The 24,327-nt window shown below is 43.6% G+C and overlaps 1 pseudogene; it reads left to right on the top strand.

The window, feature by feature from the left end:
* The first annotated feature begins 1,622 nt into the window (after positions 1–1,622).
* LOC112622168 lies at positions 1,623–22,917 on the top strand (annotated as a pseudogene).
* Positions 22,918–24,327: the final 1,410 nt, after the last annotated feature.

Genomic DNA, 24,327 nt, shown 5'->3' with positions numbered 1-24,327 from the left:
ATCTGTAGCTGCAGAGGCATCTGGGCCCCTCACCTGCAATCCTCGTAGATGTCTCCTCCACTGAATGCCTGCGATGCCCTCTCCTCTGTATGCTCCTGCCAGAGTCTTCCCATCTCCACTGACAGCAGCTCCACCCTTCTGCTCACTCAGTCCAACACTGTGGGTGCCCTTGATTCTTCTTCTCACACCACAGATAAATCCATTAGCAAGTGCTGTGAAGTCCATCTTCACATTCATCCATAATCCCTTCAGTTCCCACTATTTCCCCTGCTCACACCCCAGTCAAGGTAAGCAACATCTCCATTCTGGAATATTCCACTCCTTTCCCACTGTTTTCCACACTGCCTCACTGGTCCCCACCTCTCAATTCTGTTCTCAGCACAGCAGCCAGAGAGAAGCTTTCAAAGGATAAGTCCTACCATGTCCCACTTTTCAAAACTGTCCTCTAACTCCCCATGTCATTCAGCGCAAAGGTCAACATCCTTCCCACACCCTCCAGGGCTACCTGCTCTAGCCACACCTTGGACCTCACTTCAGTTTCGCTGTGTCCAGCCCTTCTGGCCTCTTTGTCCTTCCAGGAACACAGACAATTTCCTGCCCTCGTGCATCTGCACTGAAGTCTCCCTGCCTGAAAAGAACTTTCCCAGACATCCCTGTAGACAACTCCTCACATCCCTCAAATCTTTACTCCAAGGTCACATTTGCAACAAGGCCCATGCTGACCACCCAGCACAACAGCCACCTCCCTGTCCCCACAGCCCGCACTCTGGATCACCTGCCACACAGCACTTGCCACCTTCTAACTCAGCATCTTCTGTTCCTACTCTGCTTATACTATATCTATCATCTGCCTGCAGAGGTGTCCAATTTTTTGGCTTCACTGGGCCACATGGGAAGAAGAAGAATTGTCTTGAGCCACACAAAAAATACACTAATGACAGCTGATGGGCAGAAAGAATAGAAAAAAAATGTTCATGCATAATTTTCATGGTATTTGCCACCACAGATAAGCAAAAAATTCTCACATTCAAAGCTGTCCTGGGTCACATGCAGCGGGTCGGACAAGCTTGCATCTAGAATGTATGCACCACAAGGCTGGAAATCTTTAAGTTTTTACTTTAATGATGTTTTCTAAGTGCAAAAAACAGTCATATCCCTAGCAGACAACAAATGTCAGTTGAATGAATGATCACTGTAGAGCACCTCTATATTCTAAAGGCAATATCTTTATTAATGTAGCCTCAGGTCAAATGCTGTTTCATGGCAGCTAAAGAACAACATCATCTCACACCACCATCAGTGCCACCGGTGCTTTTTTCACCAGGGCTGCTTGTGTACCAGAGGGTGACTCTGAGGGCCCCGTCGGGCCCCACGTCGCAGTTAAACATTACCTGGAGGGTGTGAGACCCTGGCTCAGTTCCCGCGGTCAGCCCCGCCCACCCAGCTCCGCCCACCAGCCAGGTCCGGCCCCTAGCAACCTGCAGAGATTTTGGCCTCAACTGAAGACGAAACCGGGTAAAGGCTCCTGGGGCTCTCCAGGGTCGAGGATCTTTGCAGGTCCCGCAGCCTCGGGGTCAATCTTGGACCCAGAGACTCAGGGGGACCAGAGCTGTCCCTGAGGCATGAAGCAGGGAGTAAGTGATATGCGTCCAGGGCCGGGGTCACTCATCGGCCTCGCTCCGGTTGTAGTATCGGAGCAGGGTCCTCAGGTTCACTCAGCCAGTCTGTGCCTGGGCCTTGGCGCCCAGTGTCTGCAGCTCCCAATACTCCGGCCCCTCCTGCTCCATCCACCACGCTCGCGGCTCCATCCTCGGACTCGCGGCGTCACTGTCTAACCGCCCGAACCGCGTGTCGTCCACGTAGCCCACGGCGATGAAGCGGGGCTCCCCGCGGCCGGGCCGGGACACGGGCGGTGCTGAAATACCTCAAGGAGAGGGAGCCTGGGAGCGCGGAGAGGCTGAGACCCGCCCGACCCTCCTCCCAGCGCGGGTCCCCAGGTCCTGCGCCCCCACCGGGAGGGCCCTTTGCTCCTCTCTCCTCCCGCAGAGGCTGTTTCCCTCCTGACCCCGCACTCACCCGCCTTGGTCTCGGTCAGGGCCAGGGTCCCCGAGAGCAGCAGGAGGAGGGTTCGGGGCGCCATGACCCATCGTCGGCGTCTAGGGAGACTCCGAGTCCCAGTGGGTGGATGCGTGTGGACTTTAGAACCGGGGCCGCGCGACGCTGATTGGCTTCTCTAGCAACCCGACACTCAGTGGGAGTGAGAACTGGGTCCGCGTGGTGAGTGTCCAGGAAGAAGGACCCGTCGCAGGTTGGGAGAGGGAGAAGAGAAACTCTGCGGAGATTAGGAATCCCCAACGCTGGGCCTCCCCAGCCCATACACCGCCTTCGGGACCTGAGACTCTGAGAACCACGCCTGGGGCCCTGGGACTTCGCCCTGACCCCGCTCCTCTTGTGCCAAGCGCTCTGTCTCAATGTCTCTCTGAGTCTTGGCCCAGAAGCTGTCTGAGAAACCGGGAAGAAACCCTCGGCTTGGGACCCGTTCCTCTCGCTTCACTTTTCATCCCAGAATTCCTGTCACTGAAATGGACTCCTTGGTCTCCCACTCTTTACCTGTCCCCCTGGAGTCTTCTAGAAAAAAACTCACCCCAGAGAGCTTGGTGCCAGAGAGGGAGCTCGCCCTGGGAATGGAGGTGTAGAGACAGGGCTTTTTTTTTTCTTCTTTTCTTTCTTTTTTCTTTTTCTTTAAATCTGGAAAATTGCGCCTGAGTGCATGAGACAGAATAGAGACCAGTTTGCTTTTTGTTTATTAACTACAGTGAGTAGCAGAATCTTGGTAATCCCTGAATGATCAGGAATCTAATCGGTAAAAAATGTGACTTTGGCCCCTTGATATATAAATGTGTCTAAAAGCGTTACAACAGGATTCACAAAGCTCCTAAGTTTCACTTTCGCAGACAATGTATCTGTGACTCCTGCTTGTTGTATTTTAAGTTTACCTTCATTCCATAGCCCTGCCTTTCTATGTGAGTCCAGAATATCTCCTCAATACAAAGTAGCCACTATGTTCCTATATGTTGCAACCAGGAATCAGTACAGACTTTATTCACCACAAAGTTGCAAGCGCTAAACGCAGTCACAATGCCCATCACCAGTGCTCATGCACTGCCGAGTTTTAGGAAGTATCCACATCTAAGTGGTGTGTATATTTTATAGGAACAATTAGTATTTTTAAAACCTGATTAACATAAAAAAATTAGTTTTTAAGCAGATCCACTTAAGGTATTAAAGGCCAACTGCAAGTAACACCCTTCAAGGCTCTGTAGATGAATGTATTGAAATACTGTAAATCAATGTGTTCAAACCTAAGAGTTCTGCTGCTTTTGAATTCTGTCCCCCTGCTCCTTTTCTTCACCTCCTGCATCCTCAGCCCTTCCCTCCATCCCTTTTATCCCTCAGGCCCTCCTCTCCGCTTAGTCCCCATCACACTGTCACTCCTGAATTGTGACACTGGCACTCTCCCATTACCTGCTGCGTGACTGTTCTCTCCACAGTGGTCCTGCTAATGTGAGTCAAAGTGTGTCATTTCTCCACCTAAAACACTCCAGTGGCTCCACCTCGGTCTTGTGAAGCTTCTAGAATGCCAAGCACGTGAGCGTATGAGGGGACACCTGGTTCATTGTAGGGACTAAATTAATTTTTGTTGACTGAATGAATGAAATATGAGTGTATTAAATTGCATCACAGAAAATTATAAAATGTAAAACACTAAAAAAGTTAAGGAAGATTTTATGTAACTAGTGTGTATATCAATTCATCAGTTCATTCCATGAGTCTGTGGAGCCTGTGTATGAATTTTATAAGAGTGTGTAACAAATTGTCACAAACATTAGCTTTAAACAACACCCATTTATTGTATTCATTTATTTGTTTTTAGAGACAGAGTCTCCCACTGTCATCCAGGGTGAAGTGCAGTCACATGATCATGACTCACGGCAGCCTCAAACTCCTGGGCTCAAAGAATCCTCCTGCCTCAGTCTTCAGAGTAGCTAGAACTGCAGACAAGTGCCACCACACCCAGCTAATTAAAAAAAAAATTGTAGAGATGAGTATCTTACTATATTACCCGGGCTGGTCTCAAACTCCTGGCTGCAAGTGATCCTCCTGTGTCAGCTCCTCAAATGTTAGGATTACAGGCATGCACTACCACGCCTGGCCAAACAATACCCATTTATCTGTTTATAGTACCTTAGTCAGAAATCTGGGCATGATGTAGATGGAATCTCTATTCCGGGCTTCCCAAACCTGAGTCTTCATTTTGAATCCTCCTTCAAGCTTATACAGAGGTGGCAGAATGCAGTTTCTAGCAGTTGTAAGACTGAGGTCCCTATTCCTTGCTGACTGTCAATGTAGAGAACAGGGAGGGCTGCACTCAATTCCTGGTGCCCACCATCGTTCTTTCCTACATTTTCAAAGCCTGCAGCGGAGGAAATCCCTCATGCAGAGTCCCTCTCACACTGTGAATCTATGCTCAGCAAGAACCCAGTCCTTTCAAGGGCTCACCTGATTAGGACAGTCCAGGCAGGAGAAACCCAGCCTAAAGTCAACTAATTGAGGCCCTTAATTATATCTGCTAAATCCCTTCACAGCAGCATCTACATTAGTTGAATAACTGGGGGAAGGTGAATGACCAGGAGGTGGTAGTTGGGGCCATCATAGAGTCAGCCTAGCAAGGGTTGGATCTTCCTTTTCTGTTTAATTGGGACACAGTTGGAAATTGAAGTTCAAGTAAAGTGATCATTGTGAGCGGTAATAAAATACATCCTCTTCAGCCGTGGAAATTCTCCTTACCTTTTAAAACTAAGTTACCTGTTTAATGTCTTATAATTAATTTAGGCCAGGTGTGGTGGCTCACGCTTGTCATCCTAGCAGCATGGAAGGCAGAAGAAGGCAAATTTGTTGACTCCAGAAGTTCAAGATCAGCCTGGGCAACATGGTGAAGCCCTCATCTCTACAAAAAAGTTAGAAAATTAGCCAGGCATGCTGGTTCATGCCTGTAGTCCCAGCTACTCAGGAGGCTGAGATCAGAGGGTCCCTTGAGCCCAGGAGGTCGACACTGCAGTGCATGGTGATCATGCCACTGCACTCCGGCCTGGGTGACAGAGCGAGATCCTGTCTTGGAAATAATAATAATGATGATGATAAATTTAGAGTAAATGCAAACTAACATGTAATAGTACACCCTGTCTTGTGAAAAGGTATTATTTACTATTACATTACAAATTATGTAAAACTTAGCAGCTCAAAACAACAGATATTCCTCATCTCTCACAGTTTCCAATGATCAGGAATCCAGGAGAGGTTTCCCTGAGTGCTTCTGGCTCAGGGCCTCTCACAAGGTTGCAGTCCAGTTGTCAGCCTAGGCCTGCATCATCTAAGGGCTTCACTGGGGCTGAGCATTCACATGAAACATGGCTCAGTCACATGGCTCTTGGAAAAGGCCTAGTTCCTTGTTGTCTGTTCCTAGAAGGCCTCAGTTCTCAGCCACATGGACCTTCCTGCAGGGCCGCTTATGGCACAGCAGCTGGCTTCCCCCAGAGTTCATGATCCCAGAGACAGAGAGAGAGAAGGTGGAAGCCACAGTGAGTTTTATGTTCTACACCCAAACTCGCAAACTGCTATGTCAGCATTACTCTATTAGTTAGAAGTTATACTATTCTGTTCTCTCACTGCTGTAAAGAAATACCCGAGACTGGGTAATTTAAAAAGAAAAGAGGTTTAATTGACTCACAGTTCTGCATGGATGAGGAGGGTACCCCAGGAAACTTACAATCATGGCAGAAGACATGGTAGCAGGAGAGAGAAAAGCAGAGTGAAGTGGGGAAAAATCCCTTATATTGTATATACACAACATGGAATACTATGCAGCCCTAAAAAGGCACCAGATCAAGTCCTTTGCAGGAATATGGATGAAGCTGGAAGCCATTATCCTCAACAAACTAAACAAACTAATAGAATAACAGAAAACCAAACACCGCATGTTCTCACTTATAATTGGGAGCTGAGCAACGAGAACACATGGACATGGGGAGAGGAACATCACACATGGGCCTGTTGGTGGAGGGCGGTGGTGGGGGTATCATTAGGAAAAATAGGTTCAATCATTGACTTCCACAGTGGTTGAATCAATTTACGTTTCCACCAACAGATCTCATGAGAATTCACTTACTATCATTAGAACAGCTTGGGGGAACCATCCCCATGATTCAGTTACCTCCCATGAGGTCCCTCCCCAAGTATGTGGGGATTACAATTAGCATGACAATTGAAGATGAGATTTGGGTGGGAACACAGAACTGGGCCATATCAGAAGTGTGTCATTAAGTCCAAGCCACACTTGAGAGAGGGAATTAAGCTGCACGTCTGGAAGGGAGCAGTATCAAAGGATTTGCATATATGTTAAAAGCAAAATTCAAACTATTGTTTCAGGATTTTGTAAATCAAAGTCTTTTTTATCTAATTGTTTTTCTTTAATGCTTTAAGCTTGTTTTTAAGTTTAATTTAATGTTATTTTAAGTTCCAGGGTACCTGGGCAGGATGTGCAGGTTTGTTACATAGGTAAACGTGTGCCATGGTGGTTTTCTGCACCTATCAACCCATCACCTAGGTATTAACCCCTATAGCATGCATTAGCTATTTTTCCTAATGCTCTGCCGACCACCGCCCTCTCCCAACAGGCCCCAACAACTGAGTTGTTCCTCTCCCTTTGTCCACGTGTTCTCATTGTTCAGCTCCTAATTATAAGTGAGAACATGCAGTGTTTGGTTTTCTGTTCCTGTGTTAGTTTGCTGAGGATAATGGCTTCCAGCTTCATCCATATCCCTGCAAAGGACTTGATGTCATTCCTTTTTATAACTGCATAATATTCCATGGTGTATATGTACTGTATTTTCTTTATCCAGTCCATCATTGATGGGCTTTTGGGTTGATTCTATGTCTTTGCTATTGTGAATAGTGCTGCAAGGAACATACATATGCATGTATCTTTACAACAGAATGATTTATATTCCTTTGGGTATATACCCTCTAATGGGATTATTGAGTCAAATGATATTTCTGGTTCTAAATCTTTGAGGAATCGCCACACTGTCTTCCATAATGGTTGAACCAATTTACATGTCCATCAATAGTGTAAAAGCATTCCTATTTCTCCACAAGCTCAGAACTTCTGTTCTTTCTTGACTTTTTAATAATTGCCATTCTGACTGGCATGAGATGGTATCTCATTGTGGTTTTGACTTGCATTTCTCTAATGATCAGTTGTGTTGAGCTTTTTAAAATATGTTTTTTGGCCACATGTATGTCTTTAGAGAAGTGTCTGTTCATGTCCTTTGTCCACTTTTTAATGAAGTTTTTTCCATATAATTTGTTTACATTCTTTTTAGATTCTGAGTATTAGACCTTTGTCAAATAGATAGATTGCAAAAATTTTCTCCCATTCTGTAGGATGTCTGTTCACTCTGATGATGGTTTCTTTTGCTGTGCAGAAGCTCTTTTGTTTAATTAGATCCCATTTGTCAATTTTTGCTTTTGTGGCAGTTGCTTTGGTGATTTCATCACAAAAATCTTTGCTGATGCCTATGTGCTGAATGGTATTGCCTAGATTTTCTTCCAGGGTTTTTCTAGTTTTGGGTTTTACATGTAAGTCTTTAATCTATCTTGAGTTAATTTTTGTGTAAGGTGTAAAGAAGGGGTCCAGTTTCAATTTTCTGCATATGGCTAGCCAGTTCTCCCAGCAGCATTTATTAAATAGGGAATCCTTTCCCCATTGCTTGTTTTTGTCAGATTTTGTTGCAGATCACATGCTTGCAGATATGCAATCTTATTTCTGAGTTCTCTATTCTGTTCCATTGGTCTGTGTACCAGTACCATGCTGTTTTGGTTACTGTAGCCTTGTAGTATAGGTTTTTTGTTTTTTGTTTTTTGGTTTTTTTTTTTTGACGGAGTCTAGCTCTGTTGCCGAGGCTAGAGTGCAGTGGTGAGATCTCGGCTCGCTGCAAGCTCTGCTTCCTGGGTTCACACCCTTCTCCTGCCTGAGCCTCCCGAGTAGCTGGTACTACAGGCACCTGCCACCATGCCCAGCTAATTTTTTTGTATTTTTCATAGAGACGGGGTTTCACTGTGTTAGCTAGGATGGTCTCGATCTCCTGACCTGGTGATCTGCCCACCTTGGCCTCCCAAAGTGCTAGGATTACAAGCATGAGCCACTGTGCCTGGCCTAAACTTTTAAAATAAATGTGTAATATTTGATATTGATGACATGTTCTGAAAACAGAGTTGAAGGAATTGAGTTAAAAGCCACTGTCTTGGCTGCAGAATAATAGCAGGGAGCTTTATTCAGACTCTGTTAATAACTTCCTGTTGGTTACTTGTTTCTCATATACTGTGGCAGTGTACTTTTGACATATATATTCAGAAAATGCTTACTGATAGCACAATCACATAGGGTTATTTTATATGCTAGGAAGATTTCATAATAAAAAGGAAAAAATGGAGGAAGGGAGTGAAAAAAGGAGGAAGAAAGGAAGGAGAGAAAGAAGAAAAGAAGGAAAAGGAAGAAGAAGAAAAGGGAAGGAAAAAGAAATGAGAAGGAGGGAGAGTAAGAGCTTGAATGGAAATAGAAAAGAAAGAGAGGAAGGGAGAGACAGAAGGAAGGAGAAAGGGAAGGAACGAAGGAGAAAATAAACTAAAATAAAGAAAAGAATAGGTGTTGAGAAATGAGAAACCCTATGTATGGTTAATATTATCAAAGTGGGAGGAAATAAAACAGGTGTAGTTAACCTCTATAGAATAATGGAAATGTAAGAGGACTTCATTAGTTACCCATTGCTGCATAACAAACTACCCCCAAATTTAGTGACTTAAAGCAAGAAATATCATCAAACTCAAAAACATAATACAAATATCAGCCAAATGGAGCCAATGCAGGTAGAAGAAGTTCAATAAACAAAAGGATTTTACAAATTGGAATAAATGAGGTCACTGGTGTGCAGATGAAAACGATTTTGTAGTACAAATACTCCAAAAAGCAAGTGCCATCATGAGATTAAAGTTACAACGTTTTATTAGGGGACACACCTGACAGATGATGTGGCAAGGGAGGTAGGTTACCCTGGGAAAGTCAACAGACCAAGATCCAAGTGTCAGTGACCCCCAGTGATGGACAGAAGGAGAGAAGGTTTAATGGATGTGTCCTAGACCACAGGCAATCTAAGGAGAGTTGAGCAAGGCCATGCAGGAGTCCTGGAGCTACAGCTGGCCATCAGAGGAGTCCCGTGTCTCCCAAGAATGTCCTGCCTTAGTGTCACTGGTATGACCCATCACTGTTTGGGAACAGCCCGTGGAAAGCAGAGCCTCAGCACCAATGCTACTGAGGGTGTCAGAGCACAGAAGCACGGCCTTGGAGGATTACCCAAGAGTGTGACTCAAACCTTCTGCCCTGACGGGTCTGGGGCCTTGGAAATCAAATCCTCTCAGGCTGAATTGCTGGATGATTCTGCTCACACAGTGGGGCAAGGGAAACCAGAAGGCTCACAGGTGGACCTCTGGTTTCCACACACACTTCTGCCCTCATTGTATGAAAGTAGCCATGCTTCCTCCTGGGGATGAGGATATATTACCTGGGCCTGGAGAGGAGGAGAATCCTCTTCTCACCAAGTGGTTTCTGGGCACACACTCTCCAAACTTCTCTGGTGACAACCGTCATGCGTAGTTCAGTGGGCTGTCTTTTGTCTCCTTTTTTTAAGGGTACCCTCCTTTGGAAACCAGAACCTTGTATCTTGCACAGCCCAGTGCTGGGAGATAAAATATGCAAAATACTCCATTGAGTGAACCTAAGAGATTGGACATGGAGCCAAACTTGCTTCCTCATTTTGATTTCTGGACCCACATGTTCTTCCACTGAGAACACAGCACTGTAGAGATGTCTCTGATTCAAACAATGCACCGTGTCCTGAAAGATGGCACCCACCCCTCAGAGTTCTTCCTCCAGGCTGGCACTGAGTTGTGCCAGTAGAAGACCTGTCCAGTATTCCTTGTGGCTGGCAGCCCCTGTGGTGCAGATGGTGATAGGTTTAGTGGAACCCACAGCCATGGAAACACTGAAACTTTCCCTGCCAAGTGGGTCCTTCAGGTAGATAATGGGCTAGGAGCACTGCCTAGCTTGTGGATCAGGAATGTCAACATCACCCATAGAGTGGTGCTGGCTGAGTGTCTGAGAGCAGGACAGGAAAACCCACCCATAGAATAGGTGCCTAACCCTGTGAAGATGAACCTCTGGCCCTTCCAAGATGGAAGTAGTTAAAAGTAGTCAACTTGTCACTTAGTAGGTAGTCACGTAAAGAAATAGTGCCCCACTGGGGCATATCATGGGACTCAAATGCTGATGAGTTGGACATTCAGAGGTGGTAGCAGCTGGATCTGCAGTAGTGGGGAGTTAGTGCTGCTGGCCCCATACATAGCCTCATGCCTGCCACTGTGGTTGTTCCATTCATGTGCCCATCCTACCAGGCCTGCACTGACCCATGGTGAAGGCAGGCTAACTTCCATTTGTCTGTTTGCTTGTTCAGTGCCACTTTAGACTTGGGTGTTTTCTGGGGTGTCAACATGGGATTCAAGCACAACCCAGGTGGACCATTTTCACGTCATGATGAATGCTGTTGGGCCTGTGCAATCTATGACTTTGTGGGTCACACAGGCACTTGGAACCCCATAGTTGCTTGGTATCCCGTGGCCAAACATTCTATGGAATCAGGACAAGGAACACTAAAAGTTGCTTCTAACATGTGGCATATGTCTCTGTCATGGGTGACATGATCTTACTCCAGAATCCCAGGCCAGAGACCCTGCTGTCCTCTTCTGAAGGGCAGATGGTCACATTCCAGAATGAGCGAGTCTCCTACCACTTCTGTTCAACTGAGGAGGAAACATGGCACAGTCAGAATAAGGCATGAAAAGGACAAAGCAAGGCAGGAACACATGGCACACATGCAGACGCTGGTGTACTGCCTGGGTTCAGAGGATGGACTTGCAGGTGGGGGGAGAGATGTAATATGATGAGAGAAAACAGATACCCCACATGGAGGCCAGGAAAACATCCCAAGTCAGCATCAAAGGCCAGGGAACATGAACCAGTCAAGTGTCCATTATGCATTAGGTGCTCATGCCCTATGTGATGGGATTGAAGACACAGTAAGGAATAGGGAGGACCTAAGGGTTTCATGAAATCAGCACTCACTGTGAAGGAGATGTCTGTCTCATCAGGCAGCTCCTAACACTGACCTCAAAGCGAAGCGGCCCATCACTGAGGATCCTGGCATCATTCTCATCTAACACAATGGTGATGGCCAAGCCCTGTTCCAAACCAGCCTACTCTAGTCACCTGCGAGGAGACAGGTGGTAGAACTAGAAGACCCCAAAGTAGGAAGACACCAGAGGGAGGGATGACGATGTGAAGTGTGAAAAGACACAGAAAATAAGCAGGTAGGAGAGTGAATGTCCCTGTGTGTGGAGCTTACCTCATTCACACAGGTCTCAGAATCCTCAGGCATGTCATAGGTAAAGGCAGTGTTCACCTGCTCCATGTCGATGCCTGGGCAAAATGGGGTTGGTAGCCAAAGAATTAGTCTTTAAAAATCTTTTGGTGTCATTCTCAGACAAGTGCAGAACAGCAAAAACTGTTAGTCACCTGAGGTTCATTCTCCTTCTCAGGCTCAGAAATGAACCACATGTAAGAAAAACCAAAGGCTGTAATTCTCATGGCACCCAGAAAACTGGACTAGGGACCTGGAGAGTCGTGTGCCTGTCATTCCTCCACCAGTCACGTGCTGTGTGACCGCAGGAGAAGCTCTCTACTCCTAGGGCCTCTTTGATTCATCTGTGAATCATGGACAAACACCTCCATTCTAGCAACATTACTGAAATGCAGGGAGAACCAAGTGATCAATACGGAGGAAAAAAGTGATGACATTTACTCCTAGACAAGACTCTTTAGGAAAATGTACTTTAAAAGTAGGAGAATACATAGTACCTGCCATCCCCTGCCAAAAAGCCTCTTTGGTTTAGCAATTATGATTGTTCATCATCTTTCTATAAAATTAGGGCAAAACTAGCTCGCTCAATATCTCAAATGAATTAAACACAGTTTGTGATTCTATATCCACAACTTTTGCTCTGTGTGAAACTGAAGAGAAATGGGGACACATCCATGTTTGTGTGGTGGCCACAAAGGCTTGGAAATGACCCTGTATCATCCATTTTTCATTGTCTCACTCTATGCTTTGGAGTCCCAGGTAATTCATATTCTTAAAAAAAATCACATGTTCATATATAGGACAGGGTAGAAAAGGTAGTATTTCTGTTTTAATTTGCTAGGGCTGCCATAACAAAGTACCACAGGCTAGGTGAGTGAAATAATAAATATGTATTTTCCCACAGTTCCGGAGCCTGCAGGTGCAAGGTCAACGTGCTGCAGGGTTGATTTCTTCTGAGGCCTCTCTCCTTGGCGTGTAGACAGCCACTTCTTTCTTCTCAACATAGGACTTCAACGTATGAATTTTGGCTGGGGAGGGACACAATTCATCTCATAACAGAGTGGATCATACTTGGTGGTGGATATTCTAAAATATAAAAAAGAGTATATCCCTTTGGGCTGATGCTTTCTCTTAGTTTTCTGAAATTGTGGTCTTACAAAAAAGAACAGGAACCAACGTTTAGTTTTCCCAGAAGGTGAACTCTCCCTACGTCTGGGTAATCCCAGACACTGAGAAGAAGTGGTGTGCAGTTCTCCAAAGTCTTACTTTCTCCAGGAATTCTGTTTCTGCCTTTTTAACTGGGAAGAAGATTCTCTCAGGAGAACCACCTCTTCTGATGCTGTATGGGCTTCATTCTGCTTGAACTTACAAAGTTGATCTTAATAAAAAGGAAATATTTGCAATTTTTTATCATGGTCATACTTTTGTACTGTTTAAAATGTCCCATATTGTGTTGAGTTTATTTTTAAAGTAATACATAACATTTGTACATGCTTATGGGGCACATGTGATCATTTGACACATGCACGGAATGTGGAGTAATCAAGTCAGGGTGTTTAGGGAATCCATCGCCTCAAGCATTTATCTTTTCTTTGTGTCGGGAACATGTAAAATCCACTCTTCTAGCTATTTGAAATACACATAATTTTTAGCTTTAGTTGGCCTGCTGTGCTTTAGAACATTAGAACTTATTTTTTGTATATAACTGTACATTTGTACCCATTAATCCACCTTTCTACATATTCCCACCCCTACATTCTTCCCAACCTCTGGTAACTGTCATTCTACTCTCTACCTCCGTGAGATTAACTTTTTTAGCTCGCACATATGAGTGACAACATGTTATATTTGTCTTTTCTTGCCTGGCTTATTTCACCTAACATGACCTCTGGTTCCATCCATGTTGCTGCAACTGACAGGATTTCATTCTTTTTTTTTTTTTTTAATGGCTGAATTGCATTCCATTATGTATATACTGCAGTTACTTTACTTATTCATCCATTGATAAATTCACCCATTAATTTCACATCTTTGCTATTGTGAATAGTACTTCAACAAACATGGGCATGCAGGTACTCTTTTGATATGTTGATTTCATTTCCTTTGGATAAATACCCAGAAGTAGAATTGTTGCATCAGATAGTAGTTCCATTAATAGTTTCAGTTTTTTGGGGAATCACTCTACTGTTTCCCATAATGGCTGCACTAATTTACATTACCACCAACAGTGTATAACAGTTCTCCTTTGTCCACATGCTCAACAGCAACTATTTTTATTTTTTAACAATAGCCATTCTAACACGGTAAGATATATCTCATTGTAGTTCAATTTACATTTTCCTGGTATTTAGTGATGTTGGGTGTTTTACACACACCTACACACCTGTTGTCCACTTGTATGCCTCCTCTTGGGATATGTCTATTCAGATCCTTTATCCACTTTTTAATTGGAGTATTTGTATTTTTTACTGCTAAGTTTTGAGTTCTTTGTATATTCTAGGTATTAGTCTAGAATATACTAATTGGATGGATATACTAGTTGGATGAATACTTACTGAATATTTTTGCTATTCAACAGGTTATTGCTTCATTCTGTTGGATGTTTCCTTTGCTGTGCAAAAGCTTTTTAGCTTAATATAGTCGCATTTGTCTATTTTTACTTTTTTTGTCTGTGCTTTTGAGGTCTTAGCCGTAAAATCTTTGCTAAGACTCATGTCCTATAGTGTTTCTAGTATGTTTTCTTCTAGTAGTTTTATAGTTCTGGGTCTTACATTTCAGTCTACAATCCCTTTTGAGTTGATTTTTGTATATGGTGAGAGACAGGGGTCTAGTGACATTCTTCTGCATTTGGTAGCATTTTCCCAACACCGTTTATTTAAGATACTGTTCTTTCCCCAGTGTATATTCTCAGTTCCTTTGTGAAAGGAACTCCTTTGAGAGTTCTTATTAAGAAGCAATGTTTAGTTTCACCAAATACTTTTTCTGCATCTATTGAGATGATAATATGGTTTATGTCCTTCATTCTGTTGATGTGGCATATCACATATTTTGATTCGCATATGTCAAACAATCCTTGCATCGCTGGTATGAAACTCACATGATTATGATGTGTTATTTTGATGTGTTGTTGGATTTTGTTGCTAAAATTTTCATTGCCATTTTTTATTACTAACATTTAAATTTTTATTGTAAGCATTTTAAACTTGTAAAATTTACATATACTGAAATGATCAGATCTGTATCAAATTCATCAATGAATTTTGACAAATACAGTCATATCACCCATGCCACTATCAACATACACAAAATTCTCTTTTTTTCTGCGCTCAGCTTAGCCCCCTTTCCCCAGCAGCCATTGATCTGATGACTATCATGATAGAGTAGCTCTTCCTGTTTCAAAACTTTATACATATCCACTCATCCCATATGGCCTCCCTCGTGTCTGGCTTTTTGCAGTTGGTGTAATATCTATGTGGTCTACCCAAGTTGTTGCACATATCAGTAGTTCATCCATTTTTAATACTGGTAGTATTCCATTGTATCATTGAGTCACAATTTTTCTGTACTTTGTGGGGGTATTCCCGGTTTTTATTGTTACAAATAAAGGAACTATGGACATTATTGTACAGGGATTCTTGAACATAATCTTTATGTCTCTTGAGTAAATACCTAGGAGTGGAAAAGCTAGCCATAGAGTACTAGCTCGTTTAGCTTTATTAGGTGATATAAAACTGATTTTCAGAGTGGCTGTTTTATATTCTTATAGGTAACAGATGAGACTGTTTCACATCCATGCCAACATTTATATTTATTAATCATTTAAATTTCAGCCATTCTAATAAGTGCTTAGTGGTTTCTCACTGTGGTTTTACTTGGCATTTCCCCCTGATGACTATTGGCCATTCATGTGTCTTTTTTGTAATGTTTCAGAAGATTTCTCTAAAGATTGTGGAAGGAGCTAGATAAACATTATTTCTCTTTCCCTAAGTGCTAGACCTAAAGCGGAATGTTTAGAATCCATCCACACTTCCCAGTCTGGCCCACTCAATCCTATATTTGCCCCCTAAAATCCCCATTCCTTCATCCCTCTTTTATATTCTATCCTCTTCATTCTGGCTCCAGCTCACACTCCTCCAGGAAGTCTGTTACTGTGAAGGTCACTAACATGCTCAGTATTGTCATCTCTCCATCTGTCTGTACCTCTCCACAGCTTTCCTCACACTCAATAACTCTTTTCTTATTTTACTCAGTTCCTGTGGATTCACTTCACAAATATTAATTTGAAGTAGTCCTAGCTGGAAGAAGGAATAGAAAATTATAAAAAATATTTGTGAAGGCACCACCTAGGTTTGTCAATTAGTGACATTTTAATATTATTGGCTATATGTAGTATACACAGAAGAATAATAGAAATGTATATAGATAGCCTTGATTTTTCACAGTTCTGATATGCATGTGTTTCAGTTAATACTGTACTGAGCAAATCAAGAATTGCAGGTGGATGTGTGTCTTGAATTTGGTGTATTCTGTTACATTTTTACTAAGTTTTAGGACGTCTCCTTGTTTGAAGTCTTTTAGACTTGTTATTTTAGACCAGGTCTCACTCTGTCACCCAAGCTTGACTGCAGTGGCACAAACACAGCTCACTGTACCTCAACCTCCCAGGTTCAAGTGATCCACCCACCTCAGCTACCTAAGTAGCTGGGAGTATAGCTGTGCTCCACTACACCGGGTCAATTTTTGTGTTTTTTGGAGACAGGGGTTTTTGCCATGTTTCCCAGGCTGGTCTCAAACTCCTGAACTCAAGTGATCCACCCACCATGGCCTCCCAAAGTGCTAGGATTACAAGTGAAGGCCATCTTGCCTGGCTTTGCTTTTAGACTTCTTTTAAATAGTTAATTTGTTTTCAATAGTTAATTTGTTTAAATAGTTGATTTGTTTTCATTGCTAGATAGTATTCCATGGGAGGAATATGCTACAATTTATCTCTTTCCCTCTTCATTGACCTTTAGGTTGTCTCTATTGTAGACCTCACTGCAATGAACATCCTGGGACATTGCCTCTTGCTCTCAGGGATATGTGAGCTCCCCTAGGATATGCATCTAGGAGTGGGCTCACTACAGTTTTTCACATGATGCTACATGATGTAGAATTGTTCTGTGAAAGAAATAATCCAAATGCTTATCAGGAGGGGGCTGGTTAAAAAGCACTGCACTCAAAAGGAGCAATCTCTATTTTTTTTTAAATATTGCATATGTATACAATGGAGTATCATGAAAATTTCAAACAAAGACACAAAGATGTAGGAAAGCTTTTGGTATTTCTTCATGGTATGGTCTTTGTGACACAATGTAAAGGGAAAAGGCAAGTTGCAGGAAAGCAGATGTAGTTTGCTAAAATTTGAGTGAAATGGGAGAAAGATTATATATATATACACATTTATATTTGCTTGCATATGCACAAAATGTCTTTGAAAGAATAAGCCAGAAACTGATATAAATGGCTACCTGTCAAGATGGGGTAGAATAAGAGAGAGTCTTTTAAATTTTGAATTTTGAGCCAAGTCAAAACATAAAATAAAATATAATTCCAAAGGAGAGAAAACAAACAAAACCAAATACTTCAAAATAAAAAAACTTAAAAAAACCAAAGCCTGACAGAATTAATTCTTTTACCTTCCTTAATATAAAAAACACTGTTTCAAAGTTATATCACTCTTTAAACAAGGATGTTTATTACCAGTATAATTCAGTATGTTGTTTTCTTTTTTATTGCACTTTCTTTATGTGTATGTCTTTCATTCATTAAAAGGCAAAATGAGGGCATGGTTAATTAACAAATGCAATTGGCTTGGTGAAGGAAATTTTGACCAAATCCTGATGTAAATGGTGAAGTTCAATCTACAAGGAATTCTTTGGGGTCCAGTGCGCCAATTGTGGCTTCAGCGGGCTCAGAACTCCCTCTACTGTCCATGTGGGTTCAAGTATGTGATATTTAGAAGAGAGAACACTTGGGTAATTCTCCTGGAAAACCCATGATTGAATCGATTTGCCAGATTTGGAAAGTCCTCATTATGAGCCCATTCTAAGTATTTGTCATATGAAGTCACCCTGTATTTAGATCAGAAGGTACAGTCAGAGCTCGTAAGGTCACATCCCGGGCCCAAACAGCCCAGGACAGTAGTCAAAGGCCTGTAGGTCAGTTTCATAAGGGGTGGGAAGGACTGAGGGTGTGTGGGGGCCAGTTGTGAAGTAGTGGGAGCCCCAGAAGCTGTGTGAAGCTGAGTCTCTGGATTGCTCTGTAACTTGACATTTGATTCCTCCCTGGGTGTCTGCCATTCCTGGGATCCCAAGGAAATCAAACGCTGCAGCCTTGGCTGGGGTGCTCTCCAGGATGGGCCAGGCATGGTCTAGTGTATCCTATACCTCTGCCTCTCAGCCCACTTCTGATGTTAGAAATCAGTATGGATGGCCTTAGGGTGTTGATTCTCAAAGTATGGTCTCAGGTAGCATTGGCATCACTTGAGAATTTGTCAGAAATGCAATTTTCAGTCCCTGCCTTGGATCTACTGAATCAGAAATTGCATTTTAACAGGTCCCCAGCAGAATTTTGCTTTTTCAAATCCGGTCTCTCTTATTCTGTCTCAAGACTCAATATTCAGTAGCTGTGACTTCTGGAGAGTCATATATGGGACACACTTCCTTTCCAGGAAGCACCTGGCTCCTCAGTCAGCTTAATCTTAGTCCTGGCCTGGCCTAAGGGAGAAAAATTCATGTCCTGGGCTCTGAGCAATGCTCTTCTGTCCTGGATGCCTGTCAGGCTCCTATTTATACCTCAAAATACAGCTCAAATGTTGTCTCTTATGAAGCTTCTGTGACACCTTGGTCAGAGCAAATGGTCTACATGGGCATCCACAAAGCAAGTTGCATGTTCTGCCAACCATTTGTGTAAGAATTTCCTTACTGATCTCTGCTTATGCAAGACTGGCTCAACCTCGAAGGCAAGGGGAGTTTGCTTTGTCTTACCTTAGCCCCAGCTCCTTTAACAAAATGCCTGGTACACAGTAGGTGTCTGATAAATGTTTACTAAATGAAGGGATTGCCTGCAATGACCTGGCAGACAAGAAGGAGGAATAAAAACCCACAAGGCCAGGTGGGCCACCGTAATCCCAGCACTTTGGGAGGGTGAGGTGGGCAGATCCTGAGATCAGGAGTTTGAAACCACCCTGGCCAACATAGTGAAACCCCGTCTCTACTAAAATTACAAAAAATTAGCTGGGCATGGTGGCATGCGCCTGTAGTCCCAGGTACTCGTGAGGCTGGGGCAGGAGAATCGCTTGAACCCAGGAGGCGGAGGTTGCAGTGAACCGAGATCATGCCATTGCACTCCAGCCTGGTGACAGAGTGAGACTCCGTGTCCAAAAAATAAAAAATAAAAAAATTCCACAAGCCAAAAGTGACTGGGAGAAGATTTTCCAAATCCCAGTGCTGTATGAGCACAAGGCCCACTGAAATCCAGTTTTAGAAGCTTCACAGCTGTCTTGTTCTCTTCTCATCAGAAACATCTATGCTCCCCCACCAAGGCCTACCTAATCACACATTACCTTTCAGGACCACCTTTCAGATTAGCCAGGTGCAAACCCCACACCAACTTCCTGCCTAGGTTCCAAATACTCAACAGCAGGCCTGGTGTGGGGTTTCATGCTAATCCTAACACTTTGGGAGGCTGGGGTTTCAGATTGCTTGAGGTCATGTGTTAGAGACCAGTGTGGGCAACATGGCACAACCCCATCTCTACAAAAAACACAAAACATTAACTGGATCTTGTGGCGTGTGCCTGTAGTGCCAGCTATTCAGGGGTCTGAGGTGGAAGGATCGCTGCAGCCAGGGAGTTCAAGGATTTACAGGAAGGAAGAGTTTTTCTTCTTTCTGAAGTCTCCATCAGCTGGAGATTTTGCCCTGTAAAGTTGACAGGAGAAGTTGCTTGAAGTTAAGTTAGGACTGGGCACAGTGGCTCATGCGTGTCATCCTAGAACACTGGAGAAGACAAGACAGGAGGATCACTTGAACCCAGGAGTTCAAGATCAGCCTGGGAAACATAGTGAGACGTCTTCTATACAAAATAAGTTTTAAAAATAGATGAGCATAGTGGTGCTTTCCAGTAGTCCTTACTACTCAGGAGGCTGAGGCAGCAGAACCACTTGAGCCCAGGAGTTTGAAGTGGCAGTGAACTATGATCGACTCACTGCACTCCAACCTAGGTGACAGAGCAAGTCCCTATCTTTAAAAAGAAAAGAAAGTGACCTGAGTTGGGACACGACATTTGGACTTTTTCATTAAAATTGTATTTCAAATGTTGTCAAACTTCATAATCAGTATTTTATCCTTTTAGAAAGTAGAATCTGCTCAATTACAGAAAATGTAAAAAATGTGGTGAAGCAGAAAGATGGAAACTACCTGTGTCCCCAGTGGGAGGACCAGGATGAATCTTTGCCTGGCAGAGCCTCAGAGACGTCAGTGGTCAGGTGCCCTGGAGCTGTGCTTTGCAGCTGCCCCCTGAGTTTCCACCCGTGGTTTCTGTGCATGTGGTGTCTGTGCAGGACAACTTAGTGTAGTCACACTGTATGAGTTATTTTGAATCTAGATTTTCAAACTTTATTGTTATCAATAAGCAAGTTTATATGTTTATATATCACATATAAGTTTATATATCACAATCTCTTCTTAAACACTACTTTGGCCAGCTGTATACTATTTACAAAAAAATCCTAGCTACTCTTCTTTTGCATGTTTTTCTTCCTTATTGTAAATAATATCTGATTAATATCCTTATACCTAAAGATTCTTCTATATTTTGGATTTTGTTTTGGAATCATAGATTTCTCAAATATAAATTATATGGTCAAAGGGCATGAATATTTTAATGCTCCTTATACATGTTATGAAATTGCTTCTCAAAAGCAGCATCCCAATTGAAATGACCATCATTCACCCCTCATTTGTCAAGCCCCTCCTCTGTACTGGGATGTTCTAGGTGCTGGGGATTTTGTGCAAGTGGTGACTGCACAAAATCCTGGCCTCAAAGAATATGTCTCAGTGATACAGACAACAACTTTAAAAATTATTCTAATATCAGTGGCAATCGTTATGGAGAAAATATACCTGGGTTAGAAGACTGACATTGGTGAGGATGGCAGGAGATATATTTTGTTGGATAAGAGGTTCCTGAGAACTTGACCAGGGGACATTTGAGCAGAGACCTGAATGGTGTGAGGAGTGAGTCATGTACATCACCCGGGAGCAGGTGCATGTGGGAGTCACAGCAGGGGCCAGTGGCAGAGACAGGATGGAGCAGTGACAAGAGGTTTGTGTGAGTGGAGACAAGTGAGCTGGGCTGACAGTTGTGAGATGAGGCCAGAATGGCCAGAAGGGCCCTGTGATGAGGGGCTGATAGGAAATGGTGAGAGGAAGGGAAGAGGCTGGAGCATCTCTGGGAAGTGGTGTTGAGGATGTGCTCGAATTCCCATTTGAAAGGTTCACTCTGCCTGTTGTGTGGGTGATGGGCAGTGGCATGAGAGGCAGCAGGCAGCCCAGCTGGAAGGCCCTTCTGATTTACTATCCTAGAGAGGGTGGCTCTGGAGGGGAGGCAGTAGAAGAGTGAGAAGTGACTGGATTTGGGGTTAATACATTTTTCAGATGGTCTTAGCGGTTGTTTAATAGAGAACCACACATTTATTTACTGAACTTCATTCCACAGTTGATTCCAGATGGCTTACTGCAACAACTCTAAATAATAAATGTACATGAATTATTTAAAAACCAACAGCTAGGAAAATGTAGACTTAAAATATTAAGACTGGGGTAAAGCTAGAACGTTACTAGGCAAGAAGGAACATCTGAAACATCTGCTGAAATGGAGTTGACTGTTTACCTGGCCATGGATTTGTTGGCTCACAATTTTATTGTCTCAGGGAGCCACAGAGGGGGGTGACAGTGCAGGTCACCTGCCGCTTGTTTCCTGTTTCAGGAACATTTCCTGTTTTACACTTAAAGTCAAAGCAAATTACGTAACTGTAATTTGTTCAAAAATGAAGTCAACATCTAAAAAGTCAGAAAGTAAATGTACAAACCCCAGGGGTCTAAGGAGAGTCTACATTTCTCACCGAAAATGGCCTCACCCTGCACTATCGAATGGAGAGGGTCCTTTCCAGGGGCCCTAAGATGCAGGGGCGATTGGGCTGCAGCCCTAACTAGAGGTGTCCTTCTTTATACCCGCAGTTTCCTTACGCCTGGCAGCCAACTTCAGTGATCTCACCTGAGCTAGGAATTCATTTTTTTGATGGTGGTTCTATTTGAGCCATTGTGTAGATTTAAAAATGTGACATGAAAATTTTGCTATAATAGTTTTTCTTTGATGGAATTTGACATGCACGGTGGCTCTGGCTTCCCTGTCGGTCCCAGGAGGGAATGGAGTGTCCTGCACTTTTTTTTCAAGATCCCCATGTGTAGAAGGAATCAGGAGACTTGGAGTCAGGGGCCCCTCCAATCTCACCCTCCTCTCTAATGGTTTTTGGGGTGGGGACCTTGGCACTCTGCACATCTGGTTAATATAATTGTCCCAGCTCCTGAAATAAAAGCACAGGTGCACATAACGCTGATTCCTGCATGCAATGCCAAGGTGAGGGTTTCCTGGATGCCAGGTTTAGCACTTTGACTCTCATTCATACACACACACACACACACACACACACTCTCTCTCTCTCTCTCTCTCTCTCTCTGTATCTCACATAAACAGACTCACACACACACTAACTCATACACACAGGAACACACACACTCTCTCTCTCTCTCTCTCTCTCTGTGTATCTCACATAAACACAGACTCACACACACACTAACTCATACACACAGGAACACACACTTGCACACACACTCGCACACATATTTAGACACACTCTCACACACAGATTCACACACACACATGCGCACACACACAGGCACACACTCATTCACACACACACAGCCTGAGCGAACCCTGGGACAGGCTGACGTCAGGGGCGGAGTAACAGGAGTGTCTCAGGTCCCTCTCAGTGGCCTTTGTCTCTTTTTCCTGGAGGTGGAGGAGTCTGTACTCCATGAGGGGACGTCCTCTGAAGAAGCGGGAGATACTTGAGAGCAGGGTCCAGAGACGGACAAGGATGGGAAAGTGGAGACAAAGCGGAGGGGTCGAGGCAGGGAGGGAGCACGCGAGGAATGGGGAGGAGGAGGACCTTCTAGCGGTCAGAAATGTCACACACAGAATTCGGTTGTTGGTTTTTGTGTTTTACTAGGATGGATTTAGAAAACCAGCCGGAGTGTGAGATAAGGAGTCTACTTTGCAAAGGGCAAATCTTGGTCTCCTCCTTAGTTTGAACTCATCAGTAGTAGCTGGGAGGAGAGAGCCAGGACCCTTGGGTGGGGCGTGCAACGCCCCTTTGCAGCCACTCCATTCTCTACATCCCACGGACCTCCCCTCCCGGGACCACGTTGGTCCCCTCCGACCCAACAGGAAGAAAAGCAAGAAGTCTGAAGGCTTTAGATCCTCCCTCGCGCGCCTGCTTCCTCTGCCATTTATTCCCTGAGTGTCCTTGCCTCCGCTTCGCTAACCCAACCCCACTATGACAAAGCACATCCTGCGCGCTGGGGCCTGGAATCCTCCTTTGGCCTCTGACTCACTGATGCCATTTCACCGCGTCCTGTCCTTCCGGTTATTGCCACTGGGTGGAGCCCGAGAGAGCATCACCAAGATGGGCTCAATTCTTACAGCTTGGAGGCCTGCTCAAACTTTCTAGAGACTTCTCTAGATCCGGAAGTCAGCCTGAGTTTTTAGACTTGCTTCGAAAGGCTTTGGCCCTTGGAAAAAGGAAATCAGCACTCCAGGAACAAGATTTTCCTCGACTTTATCTCAACCCAAAGACACTATAGCAGCGCAGTTTTCAAACGTGCTTTGAAAATAAATGGGACAGTGTGTCCCCACTGGATTTTGCGTTTTCCTTTTTATTATAGCCCGCCCCTTTTGTAAAATTATTACACATCTTCCTACTGCACTAAGAACAGCTCTATCAAAGGCACTTTGAGAAGGAATCAATGCCATGAAAATATGAAGTCCTTTTAAAAGAGAGTTTCTGGAGTTGGGTTTTAATTAACACTTCGGTTTTTAAAATCGTGTATTGGGTTACCTTCATAACATTTTAAAACAAATATTCTTTCTTAACCACCATACAAATCCAAGTTTGTTAATTTTTTTTTTAATTTTATTTATTTGTTTTTGAGACAAGGTCTCTTTCTGTCACCCAGGCTGGAGTGTAATGGTGAGATCCTAGTTCACTGCAGCCTCCAACTTCTGGGCTCAAGCTATCCTTCAGCTTCCACAGCTGGGATTACAGGCCTGAGCCATCGTGCCTGGCTAAAATCCAAGTTTATACTGTAATAAAAAATGCCAACATTTCAGAGAAACTGAAAGTCACAAAGTTATCCCAGTCCCTGTCAAAATTTTGGTGAGTAATTTTAAGGTTTTCTCTACTTAAAATATATATTATGTAAGTGGTATTACTGGCATTATGATTCCATATATGCTTGTCCTTTTAAAAATGGGTAAAAGTAGGCTGGGCACAGATCTTCTCATAACAATACTTAAAAATTCATCCTCCTCTTTTTAACAACTGCATGGAATTTTATTACATGGCTGTTCTTTAGGGCAC

The sequence above is a fragment of the Theropithecus gelada genome, chromosome 4 (genome assembly GCF_003255815.1).
Source record: "Theropithecus gelada isolate Dixy chromosome 4, Tgel_1.0, whole genome shotgun sequence".
Taxonomy (NCBI): domain Eukaryota; kingdom Metazoa; phylum Chordata; class Mammalia; order Primates; family Cercopithecidae; genus Theropithecus; species Theropithecus gelada.
The sequence above is the reverse complement of the archived record's forward strand: the minus strand, read 5'-3'. Positions and strand labels throughout refer to the sequence as shown.